The sequence below is a fragment of the Abramis brama genome, assembly GCF_963993115.1.
Source record: "Abramis brama genome assembly, chromosome: 3".
NCBI lineage: Eukaryota > Metazoa > Chordata > Actinopteri > Cypriniformes > Leuciscidae > Abramis > Abramis brama.
The window spans coordinates 9,844,440-9,862,783 of NC_139965.1; the positions used below are offsets into that span (position 1 = coordinate 9,844,440).

General features: G+C 41.9%; 1 protein-coding gene across 1 annotated transcript in view; it reads left to right on the forward strand.

The window, feature by feature from the left end:
• Positions 1 to 5,153: 5,153 nt before the first annotated feature.
• The window catches only part of LOC311080150 (leukocyte immunoglobulin-like receptor subfamily A member 3), a 56,862-nt gene continuing 43,671 nt past the window's right edge, over positions 5,154 to 18,344 (forward strand). Inside the window, exon 1 of the mRNA XM_084109928.1 lies at positions 5,154 to 5,173. The gene's annotated coding sequence lies outside the window, so the exon portion shown is untranslated. The remainder of the gene's footprint in view (positions 5,174 to 18,344) is intronic.

The window sequence follows — 18,344 nt, forward strand, 5'->3', positions numbered from 1 at the left end:
AAGCTCGTAATGCCCTGACTGGGCAAAAGAGGCTCGCGTCTCTTTCCTCATCAGGGACCGGTAGGGCTGACAGGGAGATGACCTGCGCCCTAAACGGTGTGTTGAGGGATTTTGGAACATAACCGTGCTTAGGTTTGAGTATAACCTTTGAGTCGTTAGGCCCAAATTCCATGCACGTCACGCTCACAGAGAGCGCGTGTAAGTCCCCTATGCGCTTCACTGAAGCGAGAGCCAGCAGAAACACAGTCTTGAAAGACAGATGTTTCAGATCAATCGTCTGTAAAGGCTCGAATGGTCCACCTTTCATGGCTTCCAGCACCGTAGAAAGGTCCCATACGGGGACTGAGGGAGGTCTGGGAGGATTCAGTCTCTTAGCCCCTCTAAGGAAGCGGATGACTAAATCGTTCCTTCCTATTGACTGACCAAGCGTTGTTCTCAAGAACGCTGCTATAGCCGCCACATAAACTTTGAGTGTGGAAGGGGTCCTGCCCTTATCCAACAGCTCTTGTAGGAAGGAAAAGCACCTCCGTCACTCCACAGTCTGTGGGTGACACGCCACGGGCTGTGCACCAGCCCGAAAACACTGACCATTTCGAGGAGTAGAGACGTCTCGTAGACGGAGCTCTAGCCTGCGTGATCGTGTTTAACACTCCTTTAGGGAGTTCAACATGTACCCGTTGATGGCCCAGACATGAAGGGACCACAATTCCGGGTGAGGATGCCAGATCGAGCCGTGGGCCTGAGAGAGGAGGTCTCTCCTCAGTGGCACTGGCCACAGGGCAGTGCTCGCTAGCTGCATCACAACTGGGAACCAAGGTTGGTTTTCCCAGAACGGTGCTACAAGCAGTACTGAGCATCCTTCTTCCCTGATCCGCTCTATCACCTGAGGCAGGAGAGAGACGGGGGGAAAAGCATAGAGCAGGCGGCGGGGCCATACATGAGCCAGCGTGTCCCTGCTCTTGGAGAAAAATTCCGGACAGTGAGCGTTTTCTTGAGACGCGAACAGGTCTACTTCCGCTCTGCCGAATTTCTTCCACAGCAGCTGGACTGTCTGTGGGTGTAGAGACCATTCACCTGCCGGAACATTGTTCCTGGACAGTCTGTCTGGTCCTATGTTTAGGAGCCCTGGCACGTGCGCTGCTCTCAGCGAGCGCAGGTTGCGCTGAGCCCATACCAGGAGGCGTTCTGCTAGCCTGTGCAGGTTCCTGGACCTGAGGTCACCCTGGCGATTTATGTAGGACACCACAGACATGTTGTCCGAGCGGACCAGGACGTGGCGTCCTTTTATTTGGGGACAAAAACGTGTCAGCGCGTTGTCTACTGCCAACATTTCGAGGCAGTTTATGTGCAGAAGCTTCTCCCGTTCTGACCACTGGCCGAAGAACGGTCTGCCCTCGAGCAGCGCTCCCCATCCCGAGGTGGATGCATCCGTAGACACCACCCTCACCCTCGATGAAGTCCCCAGGCTTACACCTGATTGGTACCAGTCGTCCGCTTTCCAAGGTTTCAGAGCTGTGATGCACTTCTGATTGACCTTGAGACGAAGCAGACCGGATGTCCACGCTCGGCGTGGGACTCGCGCTTTCAGCCAGAACTGCAGTGGGCGCATGCGGAGCAGGCCCAGCTGGAGCACTGATGATGCTGAGGCCATGAGACCCAGCATCTTCTGAAATTTCTTGAGCGGGACAGATGCGCCGCAGCGGAAAGAGTTTGCTGCACGCTGAATGTCTACCGCGCGCTGTGGTGATAGTCGCGCTATCATGGACAGCGAGTCCAGCTCTGTGCCCAGGAAAGATATCGTCTGACTGGGGGACAGAGAGCTCTTCGCCCAATTGACTCTGAGACCCAAATTCTCGAGGTGATCGAGTAAAATGGTCGTGTGCTCTATGAGCACTGAGCGAGATTGCACTAGAATCAGCCAATCGTCCAAATAGTTCAGTACTCGCACGCCCCTCATTCCGAGGGGTGCGAGCGCTGCATCCATGCACTTCGTAAATGTACGGGGTGCCAGGGATAAACCGAACGGCAGGACTGTGTACTGATATGCCTGGCCCTCGAAGGCGAATCTCAAAAATCGCCTGTGACGTGACGCTATCTGTATTTGAAAGTACGCGTCTTTCAGATCTATTGACACGAACCAATCTCCTCGGCGAATCTGCGCGAGGATTTTTGTGGTCGTGAGCATCCTGAACTGTCGCTTCACAAGCACTCTGTTCAGTTGCCTTAGATCTAGTATGGGTCTGAGACCCCCGTCTTTTTTCGGTACCAGGAAGTATCTGCTGTATAGCCCTCCTTCGCTCTGAACTTGAGAGAGAGGCTCTATGGCCCCTTTGCTCAATAGTTTCGCCACTTCGGCTCGAAGTAAATGTGCTACTTCTGTTTTTACCGTGGTCTCGACGCGCGCCGTATAGTGGCGAGGGCGTCGGCGAAAACTGCAGCGAATAGCCTCTTTTTATAATGTTTAGCACCCACTTCTAAACCCCAGGCAGCTTTGCCCATGCATCTGCATGAATAGCTAGGGGTTGAATACGAAGCGTGCTCCGTTCGCTCAGCGATGGAGAGGCTTCGGTGTGCTGTAACACAAGCGTCGCGCTCATGACATTTGAGGCAGGGGCGCGCTGATAACAGCGGGCAGATTGCCCGCGCTCGACTCCTCTGCGGCGGTCAACCGAGAGGGGGAGGGCTGGGCGAGTCCCGTAGGAACTGTCATGTCTGTGCGTGGATGTGGGCGCGGGATAGCGGGCACATTTACCACACTGAAAGCATTGTTCGCTTGAGTGAAGCGAATGCACGTTTGTTTCGTTTTTACAGAAACCGTGAGACATGCATAACGTAGTGTTTGTGGGCACTGGGTAGTGGGCACATTTACCACGTTTGATGCGCAATCGATCTGAGTCGATTTTATGTGCGCGAGCCCTGTGTGACGGGCTGTGCTTGTGTGTAGAGATGGGCACTGGGCAGTGGGCATTCTTTCTACACATAAAACACCATCGGCCGTGGCCGGGACACCAGAAAATTCACTCTTATGGGATTTATCTGGGTAGCCGTAAAAGCGGCGTTTGTGTGCAGGCAAGCGTGCTGCGTCGCCGACTTGTTTACTGCAGAATACACTGGAACAGTCACATTTACTGGAACTGAACAAGCGAGAAGTTGCCATAGAAACAGAGAGCATCAACATGCTGGCGTTTATTTGCAGGCCTGCGTGCATTACAACAGGCTCGTTCACTGCAATATTGACATTTCCAGTCGCCTTTTCAGGGAACTGACAGAGCGAGCATTGACGGCATAATTTTATCTGCCGGTAGACCCGGGATTGAACACGGGTCTCTCGCGCGCAAAAACCTGAGAGTCTGCCACTGGGCCACAGGGGGAGACACATTGTCACTCAGTTAGCGCGAGTATTATCAGAGAGCGTCAACGTGCTGGCGTTTGTTTGCAGGCATGCGTGTATTACAACAGGCTTGCTCACTGCAATACTAACATTTCCAGTCGCCCGAACTTCAGAGGGGAATGAGAAATGTATGAGAAATGGAGGTCGGTCCGTCCGCAGCGGGACCAGAAACACTCTCTTTTCTCCTTACGCCAGTGACGCACGGAAACCATAGAAACGGTGTTTGGGTGCAGGCGAGCGGGTTGTACAACGCGCTCATTGGCTGCAAAATGCACTTCTACAGTCGCCTTTCAGGGAACTGACAGAGCGAAGCATTGGCGGCATAATTTATCTGCCGCTAGACCGGGATTCGAACACCGGTCTCTCGTGCGGAAAACCTAAGATTCCGCCACTGAGCCACAGGGGGGGAACACAAAGGCTTTCAGATGCACGAGCATATAAGAGAGCGTCAACATGTTTTCTTCGGCGTTTGCTTGCAGGCGTGCTTGTATTAAAACAAGCTCGTTTGCTGCAATATTGGTGGTGGGTGGGCGGAGGAGCAGTTTCGGAGAAGGATGCCAGGTGAGTCCTCAGAGTCACCATAGGCAGTAACTAGCTCGCAGTGAGGGCAGTCGCCGTCAGCAAGCGCGAGAGCTGCGTGATCCTCAGGAAAGGGGCGTCTTCAAAAAGACGCCCGGCTCTTTTAGTGCAATGAGAGTGTGTGTCGCGGCGGCGAGCACACACACATACATAAACACAGTAGCAGAGAAAGGATATAACGCCGGATAGCGCAGCAGGAAGGCAAGGAAGGCGGCGCGGCCAGCAACTTCAGTGACTCGTCCAGCAGTTGCCGCAGAACAGCCAATAGGCGCGCAAGCTGCCTCGCCTATGTCTGTATGCTGCCGCAACGTGTTTTGCATTATTACAAAATTAAGGATAATTTTTGGCTTCAATATCTCGCGGAAAAAGGATTTTCCCCTAGCGTAAGATATCTTACGCAGTACGAGAGACCTCTCGTAAGAGAACAAGCTTTATTAAACAAACAAGCTATTTCAAATGCATCCACTTTATCAGCAACAGGGATTGTGATGTTGACTGCAGATCGCTGGTCGACAGCTTGTGTGTTTCAGGGTCCTAATGTTCTCCAGATTCAGGGTCTGTTAACACACATTAAGGAAACTTTTTAAAGGTCAGGACTCATTTTCCAAAGGCCCTATTAACTTTATTAACTTACTACTACTAACCCTAACCCTAACTTAAATAAGCTCTTTCCTTTTGTGATTCTGTTTCTCCAACCATTTCTTCAGCTCCATCGAGTCGAGGCCTGTTATACTGAGAGCCGAAGCGCTGAGGAACAGAAAACACCTTTGACCAGCAGCATTTTAGTTTTTATGGAACAACACTTTATGATATAAAAGGCTGTATATTTCATTCACTGATATGTTGTAGAGTTACATTAGACACACATTAGATGTCACGTGGTGATTTCACTTTAATCACTGTCTGTCTTCTATGTGTGACTGTGAACGAACACAATAACAGTGAGAACAATCTCCATCAGAACTGATCTGGAAAATATGATTTTAAGTAGATGAACAGAGCTGTGACAACTGGAATAAATTAGTAACTAAAAATCTTAGACTGGATCTCTCTTTTCTTTATCTGTGTATTTCTGTGTGTAGTTTTGTCTCCTCCTCCCTCATCTCTTCTTTCTAACACAGGAAGTGTGTGTTTTAACACTCAGCGCTGTTAACACAGTCTATTAATGTGACGGTATGGGCTCCAGTGCACTGCCTCTCATCTGTGAGTATTTGATCATATTCTTTACTATCTTCTGTTTTCTGTTCCTAATGCATTGTATTCATCTGAAGATGGGATATAATAATGATTGTTGTGTAGAAGAGTCTATGAATCCACAGTCTCACTGCTTATTGTATTATTTATTGATCAGATCTTATGTGATGATGTTACGTGTTGATCAGATAAAGAGGTTTATGATGCATTTATCTGTGTGATGATGCGTGTGAAAGATGGAGGCAATGTGTGCATGTATTTTTGCTTTGATGTTGTAACATCTTTCTTCCTATTTCACGTAGTTGAGATAACCCATACAGAAAAAAAAAAATATATTGAAATATATTTTAAAGTGTCAAAAATATATGTGGCATATATACCAAATACACTGAAATATATTTGCATTGTTGTTCACTTATATTTATCATTTTGAAATATATTCTGAAATATAACAAAAATATATGATGTTAAGTGTGAAATATATTTATAACATGTAATGTAAAATATATGACAAAATATATGGTCATAAAATGTTTAGCTTGCTAAAGAAGGGTCGAAAATGTATTTTGATCATAGTAATTCCTCTACCTTTTCTCCTATACACAACAGTAGGCTACCATATTTCACTACTGTATTATGACACACAGCTATAATAAATACTGTACTTACATTTAAATGACTGCAATGTAAAAATATAGCTGCGAGCAGTGATTGCGGGCCCAAGCCGGTGGCACCGCCACCCTGGAGCCTTTAGTTACACTAAAGCCACCGGGGTGGCGGTGTCACCGGCTTGGGCCCTCCATCGCTGCTCGCAGCTATATTTATATATATATATATATATATATATATATATATATACACATTATATACATATAATATATATGGTGTGCGTCCACGGCGAGGAACGGGCAGAGAAGAGCGAACGTTTCTTAATTCATTCCTACTTCCATAGGAATTCATTGAAAACGCTCGCTCTGCACCATTATCCATGTCAGTGCGGTCAAAAGCATTTTGAAAGTGACACACTTCCTGCTGCCAGTTGGTGGCGCTATAACTTTGACTCACAATAGTTACATCCATCTGATCGGCCTCTTACCATGAACACACTGCTGAAGTTTCATCAAGATCAGTTAATGTGTGCAGAAGTTATAACACTTCGTGTTTCTCTTTTCTTGCCATAAATTCGTTTCCTCACCACGGCCAAACCGTTCGAGATATCAAAAATCCGTCCGCAATTTAGCATCCTCAATGTCTTGACTTCATGCGGACCAAGTTTGGAGGCGATTGGATGAATTCTCTAGGAAGAGGACATCAAATTCCACAGCATGCGTTTTTCAAACAACCCATAATAGCTGACTTCCTGTTGGGCTGGCGTAAAACTTGACCAGGGAAAGTTGTTCGGCCCGATGAGATCTATATGTGTACCGAGTTTCATATTAATTCATGCAAGCCTGTTTGATATATGGACCAAGTTTTCAGACCCTGTTCAAGGTGGCGCTGTTGAGCCCCCCTGCCACGCCCGTTTCTAAAACTTTTCACATGTCTACTGGCTAATAAGTGTTATGTGTCTGTCGAGTTTCATCCAATTTGAAGCATGCTAAGAGTCTCAAAAACATCCGAAAAGAATATTAAAGTTTCATGCGTTGCCACGGCAACAGTATCTAAGATATCAATAATCCTTCCACAGGTCTACATCTGCCGTGTGTTTACATTATACACATAAAATTTGAAGCAAATCGGGTAAAAATAAGAAAGTGACTTCAAAGCATTTTGAAAGTGACAAACTTCCTGCAGCCAGTTGGTGGCGCTATAACTTTGACTCACAATAGTCACATCCATGTGATCGGCCTCTTACAACGAACACACTGCGGAAGTTTCATCAAGATCAGTTAATGTATGCAGAAGTTATAACACACTTCCTGTGTCCCATTATTCGCCATAAATTTGTTTCCTCGTCACGGCCAAACCGTTCGAGATATCAAAAATCTGTTCGCAAGAATTCATCCTCAATGTCTTGACTTCATTCACACCGAGTTTGGTGGCGATCGGATGAATTCCCTAGGAGGAGTATTTCACATTCCATTGTATGCGTTTTCCAAACAACGTATAATAACCGACTTCCTGTTGGGCTTTTGTAAAACTTAGAGCACGAAAGTTGTTCGGCCCGATGAGATCTATATGTGTACTGAGTTTCATATTATTACATGCAAGCGTGTTTGATATATGGACGAAGATTTCGGACCCCATTCCAGGGGGCGCTGTTGAGCACCCCTGCCACGCCCGGGTACCAGCTTCAGCCCGGCCCTGATGGCCGCGGGTTCTGACCTGTGTGCAAAGTTTCAAGAGTTTTTGAGCATGTTAAGGGCCCTAAAAGTGGCAAAAAGGCAAAAAAAAAATAATGAAGAAAAAAAAAAAGAAAAAAAAAATATATATATATAAAAGTGTGTATATATATATATATATATATATATATAAATATAGCTGCGAGCAGCGATTACGAGCCCAAGCCGGCACCGGGGTTGCGGTGCCGCCGGCTTGGGCCCTTCATCGCTGCTCGCAGCTATATTTATATATATATATATATATATATATATATATATATATATATATATATATATATATATCTTTAATGTATTTTTATCATGTTGAAAAAGTTTGGTGGGAATAAAATAAACCACTTAGGAGGAGTAGCTAAAAACTCAGAGTCTGACATATCCAAAAAATCCACATTCAAACCAAAATATCTGACTTCCTGTTGCTCGGAGCTAATGACTGTAAATTAGAAAGTTGTCCGGCTCAATGAGAACAATATGCGTACTGATTTTTGTAACTGTGGGTAAAAGTAACCCCCCCACTTTTGTCAAAAGCATTTTGAAAGTGACACACTTCCTGCTACCAGTTGGTGGCGCTATAACTTTGACTCACAATAGTTACATCCATCTGACCGGCCTCTTACCATGAACACACTGCTGAAGTTTCATCAAGATCAGTTAATGTGTGCAGAAGTTATAACACTTCGTGTTTCTCTTTTCTTGCCATAAATTCGTGTCCTCGCCACGGCCAAACTGTTTGAGATATCAAAAATCCGTCCGCAATTTAGCATCCTCAATGACTTGACTTCATGCTGACCGAGTTTGGAGGCGATTGGATGAATTCTCTAGGATGAGTACATCAAATTCCACAGCATGCGTTTTTCAAACAACCCATAATAGCCGACTTCCTGTTGGGCGGATCTAATAACTTAGAGTGCGGAAGTTGTTAGGCCCAATGATATCTATATGTGTACCAAGTTTCATATTAATTCATGCAAGCATGTTTGATATACGGACCAAGTTTTCAGACCGTGTTCAAGGGGGCGCTGTTGAGCCCCCCTGCCACGCCCGGGTACCAGCTTCAGCCCGGCCCTGATGACCGTGGGTTCTGACCTGTGTGAAAAGTTTCAAGAGTTTTTAAGCATGTTAAGGGCCCCAAAAGCCCCTAAAACCTTGAAAAACAAAGATTAAATGGAATAGACAAATCCCCCCCACCCCCTCCACACACACACACACACACACAGACCCCCAATTTCCACCGGCTGCGTTACGGCTGCGTTACGGCTCCGGCACGGCGGCGGAGTCAATAGGTTTCCATTAAAGTCAATGAGTGTATTTCCACTGAATGCGGTACAGCTGCGTTCCGACTCCGGCGATCCGCAGCCCTCCGGAGCAGATACGCAGAGCTTCTATTTTTGCCGGATGCCGGAGAGCTCCGCAGCACTACAGGGCAGAGTGCGCAGGACAGGAAGTCGATCAAAAAAACAGAACAAACCAAAACAAAATAAAAGATCCGGTTAATTTTCTAAATAAAATACACCGTGATCATGGCGGATCATATTTCCCTACACTACACCTTGAAAACGTCATAATATACCATTCCTCATAACGTTCTGTTTATAGAAACTATATATCGCGCGATCATACGTGAATTAGCGAGATCTCGTGGGTCCTCGTGACGTCAGCTGTCAGTCATGACCGCAGCCGTTCCGCAACAAATCCGGACCTGGTGGGTATTGACGGACGACGGAACACGGAGCTGTCACGCAGCGGAGCCGTTCCGCAGCCGTTCCGCATCTGGTGGAAATTGGGGGAGAGAGAGACAGAGAGAGAGAGAGAGAGAAAATTCTCCAGAAAATCCACATTCAAACCAAAATATCTGACTTTCTGATGGTCTGAGCTAATAACTGTAAATTAGAAAGTTGTCCGGTTTGATGAGAACAATATACATACCAAGTTTTGTGATTCTAGGAAAAACTAAGCCTCCATTTTTGACTAAAGGTGGCGCTACTGAGCCATTCCACCACGCCCGTTTCTGAAACTTTGCACATGTCTACTGGATAATAAATGTGATGTGTCTGTCGAGGTTCATGCATTTTCAAGCATGTGAAGAGTCTCAAAAGCATCTGAAAATAATATTAAAGTTTGATGCGTTGCCACGACAACAGTATCTAAGATATCAATAATCCTTTCACAGGTCTACATCTGCCGTGTGTCTACATTATACACATAAAGTTTGAAGCAAATCGGGTAAATATAAGAGGGGGATTTCAAAGCATTTTGAAAGTGACACACTTCCTGCTGCCAGTTGGTGGCGCTATAACTTTGACTCACAATAGTCACATCCATGTGATCGGCCTTTTACCATGAACACACTGCTGAAGTTTTATCAAGATCAGTCAATGTATGCAGAAGTTATAACACCCTTCCTGTTTCTCTTTTCTCGCCATAAATTCGTTTCCTCGCCACGGCCAAACCGTTTGAGATATCAAAAATCCGTCCGCAATTTAGCATATTCAATGTCTTGTCTTCATGCACACCGAGTTTGGTTGTGATTGGACGAATTTTCTAGGAGGAGTATTTCAAATTCCAGAGGATGCGTTTTTCAAACAACCCATAATAGTTGACTTCCTGTTGGGCTTTTGTAAAACTTAGAGCACGAAAGTTGTTCGGCCCGATGAGATATATATGTGTACCGAGTTTCATATTATTATATGCAAGCGTGTTTGATTTATGGACCAAGTTTTCGGACACCATTCCAGGGGGCGCTGTCGAGCCCCCCTGCCACGCCCGGGTACCAGCTTCAGTCCGGCCCTGATGGCCGCGGGTTCTGACGTGTGTGAGCCCTTTCAGGGCTTGGGCCCTAATAAAAAAGAAAAAGAAAAATAATCCTACCGGAAACAATAGGGCCTTCGCCCTTTCAGGGCTTGGGCCCTAAAAATAATCCTTACGAAAACAATAGGGCCTTCGCCCTTTCAGGGCTTGGGCCCTAAAAAAATAATCCTTACGAAAACAATAGGGCCTTCGCCCTTTCAGGGCTTGGGCCCTAATGACAGATAGTTGCTTTCCTAGGACTATTAGGCCATATTAGGTGGCACGTACCTAACACTAAGTGCAATTATTAGATTTATTGTTGTGTTTTATTGACCTCTTTCCTGAAGTCATTTAAATATTGAAAATACGCACAATATTTATGATGCAAGTATAACAGTGACACTCCAACAGTGAAGTGTTTGTTTGTGAAAATGTTAACTTTTTAAATTTCAAAATATATTTCAAATGAAACAATTTGCAAAAGTTAAAACATATATGAACATATATGTTGTTAGTAAATATATGATGAATTCCCTAGGAGGAGTATTTCACATTCCATTGTATGCGTTTTCCAAACAAAGTATAATAACCGACTTCCTGTTGGGCTTTTGTAAAACTTAGAGCACGAAAGTTGTTCGGCCCGATGAGATCTATATGTGTAATGAGTTTCATATTATTACATGCAAGCGTGTTTGATATATGGACCAAGATTTCGGACCCCATTCCAGGGGGCGCTGTCGAGCCCCCCTGCCACGCCCGGGTACCAGCTTCAGTCCGGCCCTGATGGCCGCGGGTTCTGACGTGTGTGCAAAATTTCAAGAGTTTTTGAGCATGTCAAGGGCCCCAAAAGTGGCAGAAAGGTGGGGAAAAAAATTATAATAAAAAAGAAAAAAAATAATCCTTAGGAAACAATAGGGCCTTCGCCCTTTCAGGGCTTGGGCCCTAATAAATAAATAATCCTTACGAAAACAATAGGGCCTTCGCCCTTTCAGGGCTTGGGCCCTAAAAAAATAATCCTTACGAAAACAATAGGGCCTTCGCCCTTTCAGGGCTTGGGCCCTAATGACAGATAGTTGCTTTCCTAGGACTATTAGGCCATATTAGGTGGCACGTACCTAACACTAAGTGCAATTATTAGATTTATTGTTGTGTTTTATTGACCTCTTTCCTGAAGTCATTTAAATATTGAAAATATGCACAATATTTATGATGCAAGTATAACAGTGACACTCCAACAGTGAAGTGTTTGTTTGTGAAAATGTTAACTTTTTAAATTTCAAAATATATTTCAAATGAAACAATTTGCAAAAGTTAAAACATATATGAACATATGTTGTTAGTAAATATACTGACATATAAATATATTCACATAGGCTATTTAACTAAAATATATTTTCAAAAAAATAGTAAATATTTAACTAAAATATATTTATTGGGCCAATTTCGAATATTTGCATATATTCCAAAAATATATTTCAAAATATATTCTGAAAATATATTTCAAATATATTTCTTTTGTGTATGAGAAATCAGATGTATTTGTGTTGATGTGAGTTAGTGTTGAATGATGCTGTATCTTTAAATAATCTCTCCATCAGAGACTCAGAGAGTTTGAGAACAGAGACCGAACACACACTCATCTTCTCTATCACTTCTATCTGACTCTCTTATTAGAAATAACTGCAAAATGAATTTGGCCAATTAAATTTCATTTTTCAAACAAACAGTTTATCAAACAAAGCTTTTCTCAGAGCTAACTTCTCTTTTCTGAGACACGTTTCAGTTTTTTTTAACCAGTTCGCCTGAACTTCATATTTAGTTGTTGTGTGAAGTCAGTTCACACGTGTGTCAGAATAACCACAGGTTTCCAGATCAAGTTCATGACGTCGACATATGAACATGTTCCACCAATGCTTGACAATCAGGAAGTATCTCAGACTTTTGTTGTCCTTTTAAACATATTTATTTATTCATATTTTAGCAACGCTAATACATTTTATTTTGACAAATGTCTTGATTGAAAACTGTGCTTGAGCTATATTTATTTAAATAGCAAATATACTGATACATGTTTAATGTGGTTTAAGGGCTTTTTCACACTAGTTTGTTTGAGAGACTGCGAGCGGTCAACACATTAACATACTGTGGTCTGAATATGGTTTGTTTTTGGGTCCTTTTAGGAGGAACTGAGATCATTTAGTGTTGACATATGAATTATTTCTGCCGAGGCGAGAGCTCTTGAAGAGCTGAAACACACGAGGTGTGAAAATACTCTTAGACCAGAAGCACGAGTTCACTTGCAGCAGCTTTTCTTTCTGGTTCACTGTAGCTGAACTGTAGCCTGGCAAGCCAGACACACATGGAGATGTTGGGTCTGGGAACACACCATTGGCAGGACTCAATCCGAGGGCCGGGATAAACGGTTGTCTTTCAAATTCCCTCTGCACACAATAGGATAGCGCTACAACCAACCAGAGTTTTTTCCCACCAGGAGCTTGTTGATAAATTAAACTTTTGCCGCATCTGGTCGGCAAAACTACGAACACATCTTCCTTTTTTAAGAATGACTTCAGTGCCGTTCTTTGTTCTTTTCTCAAAGAAAAGCTTAACTCCAAGTCCTCCAGAGTCGCGGCCAAAGCCGATTCGAAAGACTGTCTGCAGCCATTCTTTGTTTTCAAGTAGCAGGGAAATTCCATAGACTGTAAAAAAAATATGGATGTAGTCAGACATGGGCAGTATTTCAATTAAATGTATTTTAAATACGTATTTAATTACTTTAGTGTATTTTGTAATTTGTATTTTGCAGGTGTGGAAAAAATAAAATGTAGTTTGTAACAAAATATTTTGAGGGAGTGTATTTAGAGTATTTCAAATACTTAAATACTTAAGAAAAATCACCATATGCTTATCACCATAGTAAATGATTTTGCCATATATTCGGTCTGATGTTGGCAATGGCAATGTCCAGGTTAGATGCACGAAAATCACGTGACACCCTGTAGACCGGGCTCCCTCCAAGAAGTGAATGAGTTTTGAACACCTACGGGTGACGTCACGAACACTACTTCCATATTTTTTTACAGTCTATGTTTTGAACACAGGAGAAGAAGTGGCGCTGCTCCTCTTAAAAACGGCATTAAAGGGATAGTTCACCCAAAAATAAAACTTTTGTCACCCTTTTATTGTCCCAAACCTGTATGAGTTTCCTTCTTCTGCTGAACACACAAAAAAAAGATATTTTTAAGAATGTCTGTAATCAAACAGTTGACAGTAGCCTAGCCATTGACTTCCATTTTATTTTTCAATGGCTTCCGTCAACTGTCTGGTTACCAACATTCTTCAAAATATCTTATTTTTATTTCAACAGAAGAAAGAAACTCATACAGGTTTGGGACAACATACGGATAAGTAAATGATGACAGAATTTTCCTTTTTGGGTGAACTTACTATCCCTTTAAGGTAAAGTGTTTTGTGAAAATATACAGTCTACACACACATATTGCACACTGAATGGCATTATAGAGAAAAAAATTGTGCCTTATGAGATCAATGCACTGTGTTGTCATTCATAAAAGGACATCATACCTATTATGAAACAGCGCATCTGTCGTAACTCCACTGAAATCTCCATGCTAAGCAAGCGTTCACAATATAACATCCATCTGCAGGTTTTACACGTTTTTAAAAGTATTACATACGAGAAATATTGATATTCCGTCGGATTTTGTATAAAATAATCACCAATCCTAGCCTGGGTGCCAGCCCGAACCCCGCCCACAACATTTTTTGGTCGGGAAGTTCAGTCTGGACTCGATCCGTTGAGGAGTAATTATGCTCGGCTCCCAGAAGGCAGAGCCAATCAAATTGCCAGGGCGGGCTTTAATCGATGATGGACAGATGATCTGCAGTTACGTAATCACCCACGTCACCAAAGAGCGCTTGGGTTGAATTGGTTTTCAACAAAGATGACTGCCGCTGGAGAATTGAGATGTTTAGATTCCGCTATCGCGTCTGTTATAAAAGAAATCTACAGCGCATTAATTTTAAAAGACGAACAGAGAACCGCAATCAAGGCATTTGTCGATCGGAAAGATGTGTTTGCCGTCCTTCCTACGGGATTCGGCAAAAGTTTAATTTATCAGCTGACTCCGATGGTCGCTAAGAAGATGGGACGCAATGAAAACCCTGTGGTCATTGTGGTTTCTCCTTTGGTCGCACTCATGGAGTGCTTTATTATTACTTTACTCATTACTTTACTACTTCTTCCTGTGTGTGTGCAGTTGAGCTCTGTTGACAACTATGCGTCGCTCAACAAACGTCACTTACTGCGTTGCTCTGATTGGTTGTAGGTCTATCCAATTGAGTGCAGAGTTTTGTTTTTTTCCTGGTTCGGTTAAGACACGCCTCATAATCAAAGCCCTATGGAGCAGTATCAGACTCACATTCTGCCTAGAATATGAGTATGACGAAGTCAGGCTACATCAATCCTATTGTTTTTCAATAATTGCGCACGCAGCGTGATTCTACTATGGAAAAGGCATACGCGATCAGGGCAGTTAGAGTCTCGTGTGTAAAACAAACCCACACATATTATGATTAATATGATTAATCATATATATTATGATTAAAATGGAATTTTGATTTTGTGACAAATTCTTGGTCTCCCCCCCCCCCCCCCCCTTTTTTATTTTGCTACTTCGCCATTTTGAATTTACACATTTCTCATATTTGTGTTATTGCTACTATTTGTGTTATTGACCTTTCAGTAATAAAAAAAAAAGACTTAAGATTATTGTGGGAGTATTTTTGTATTTTCAAAATACTAATTACTTGTATTTTATTTAAATACATTTTTCACAACAGTATTTTGTATTTTATTTTGTTACATTTCATGAGCCAGTATTTGTAGTTTGTAACAAAATAGTTTTTGATGTATTTGTGCCCACCTCTGGATGTAGTGTCCGTGACGTCACCCGTAGGTTTCTGAAGACCGTTTTTGAAGCCTAAAGTGGACGTACCGACCGTCGCCATCTTGGCAGCGCGTCACTCCCGAATTTATTTATCTTTACAGTCAGACAATGAGCTGATGTAATGTGACGGCTAACAGACAGCAGTCAGACGGCTAATGATGACTAATGACCACAGCAGCGGGAATCCACCTGTCACTCAAAAGTGGACACCCTTAATTATGCACAAATTTAAGGCTTAATATAATTTAAAAGTTATAAAAAAATTCACCCCCCTCACAGTTGTCATGAAGGACAAAATTAGCTGTATAGACCAAAGCCACTTTTTGCACCAGGCTGTAAACATGTTTGTTTCTGCTGTAAAGTTGGTCATTTCAACATGGGGGAGATGCAGATTTGACTCACTTCTGCACCCAGCCTCAAGCGGCCAGTTGATGAATTGCCATTTAATACACTTCCATGTTGGTTTCAAGAGAGAGACAGGGAGGTTGCCGCTTATGAAGGACTAAAAATGACAGAACGAAAAATAAATAAATAAAAGTAGAAATAAATAAATAAATGCAGAAATAATAGTGAAAATAAATACATTTTGGTAATATAAATGGCTATTTCTGTATTTTTACATTTATTTATTTATTTATGCATTTCTATATGTATTTATTTATGTATTTATACATTTATTTATATATTTATGTATTTATATATTTATTTATTTATATATTTATATATGTATTTATTTCTACATTTATTTATTCCTACATTTATTTATTTATGTATTTCCACATTTCTACATTTATTTATTTCTGTATTTCCACATTTCTACATTTATTTTTCCCTGCGCATGTATGCTAATTGACCTATGGCTAAGCCACGCCCCCTCCACTCACTCGGACAGACAGTCAACTTTCGGTAACAGGCGCTTTGGCAGCTGTCACAGTAGGAGACATTTCACAGGAGGCAATTGATGATTTTTTGGAGACAGAAAGATTATATATCATCTCGATGTCACCAAAAGGGCCTTAAATATGCATTGGAGGGTTATATTAATAATTTTATTGTTGAGAAGGTCGATAAGCTTCAGCTCCAGACAAAGATTTACAGTTCACAGTGTAAACGTTATAGTTTGGTGCTATTTCGCTTCAAACGCTCGCTTTATATGCGTCCTATTCGCTTTGGATTCAAAATGTTCAAGCGTCGAACTAGACGCGATATGCGCGAATTTGACGCTCTATTCGCGTTTGGTGTGAGCGCAGAATAATGAACAGGCTGCGATGTCAAGATTGCAATGCTGGAATGTGTGTGTGTGTGTGTGTGTGTGTGTGTGTCAGAGAGCGGGCGCGATGAACAGTGGAAACATAAAAACATACTCCATTTTGTTCATACAGGACATAATTAAAACTGCAAAGTGTTTACCCTACTTATATTTGTGTAAAACACAACATTGTGCTTTTGTCAAACTGTAAACTCTTGTCAAACTGTAACCTACAACTGTCACCCAACCAAAATCACACACACACGCTGTTTAAAAGCCAAAATGACAAGAAAAAACATAAAAACGAATGAAAACTGACTAACTGCAATGCATTGCAATGGACGTGGAAGCAGAGAATGTCCATGTATTGGGTTAGCTATACATACTGTGATTGGCTCATCGCGTTTGGGGGCGTGGCTTAGCCATAGGTCAATTAACATACATGCGCAGGGAAAAATAAATGTAGAAATGTGGAAATACAGAAATAAATAAATGTAGAAATGTGGAAATACAGAAATAAATAAATGTAGAAATAAATAAATGTAGAAATAAATACATATATAAATATATAAATAAATAAATATATAAATAGCCTACATAAATATATAAGTAAATGTATAAATACATAAATAAATACATATAGAAATGCATAAATAAATAAATAAATACATGTAAAAATACAGAAATAGCCATTTATATTACCAAAATGTATTTATTTTCACTATTATTTCTGCATTTATTTATTTATTTCTACTTTTATTTATTTATTTATTTATTTTTCGTTCTGTCATTTTTAGTCCTTCATAGCCGCTTGGGAAATTCACACGAAACCATCACAACTCTGTCGTCATTATGTTAATTCCGCACACCGACTCTATACACGATGTGATTGGCCTGACGAAAGGCAATTGGGAGTTGCTAGACTACTCTGGCTGCAAAATAAAATTTGCTGCCGCTAGGGTGTGTCTAGATTTCTAGGCTAGCTGAACTGGGTTTGGGTCATTAAAGTGTACTATATTATATTAAGTGTCCAAATTATTTTTGCAGCCAATATAACTTAAAGGCGCAATGAAGTTGAGGGTGCCGACGTCAAACAGGAAGTGATGTCGTGTGTCTCAAACACATATGCTGAGTCCCAATTCGCTTACTTATACTACGACCTAAAAGTATGTACTTTTTTTGTGAGGAAAAAGTACATACTTTTGAGTGTGTAGCAAAAGAGTATGCACGTTCTGGGACTTACTTCGATGACGTCATGCAACGTGAACTTGAACGTGGTTGCCTAGTTACGCACACCGCGACTGTTAACAGAACATTTTACATTTCATTCATTCATATCCAATATAATTTTATTTACTATTCCCATCTTTTTATCTTTTTTTCCTCATCCTTTTTTCCACAATACATTTACAATGTGTTCTACCAAATTGAGGAGTGAAGCAGGGCGTCGTCGTAGATTAACGTTAACCAAACGCAGGTCGTTTGTGAGGCGGCTGGTTCTGACGTTCATGTGCAATCGTGTGCAATGTGTGTAACGAAAGCTACTTATTTTCTGAGTTAAAATATTTAAAGTTTATAGTATAACTATTGTTTAACATATTTTAAACTTAATTTCATCATTATGTATAATACTCAAAAATACCCCGATGAAAATGAACCATGCTTTTACTATAGTAAAAGTGTAGTAACCAGGTGTCTTTTAGTTGGACTGATAAAGTTAACATTTGTACAGCCACAGTATTACAACAAATAAGTCAGTGTGGTTAAATATAGCTTTAATTAGGGTTAAACATTTGAATTCTTACACTTAAAAACTGAGGGCGCATCTCCGCTGC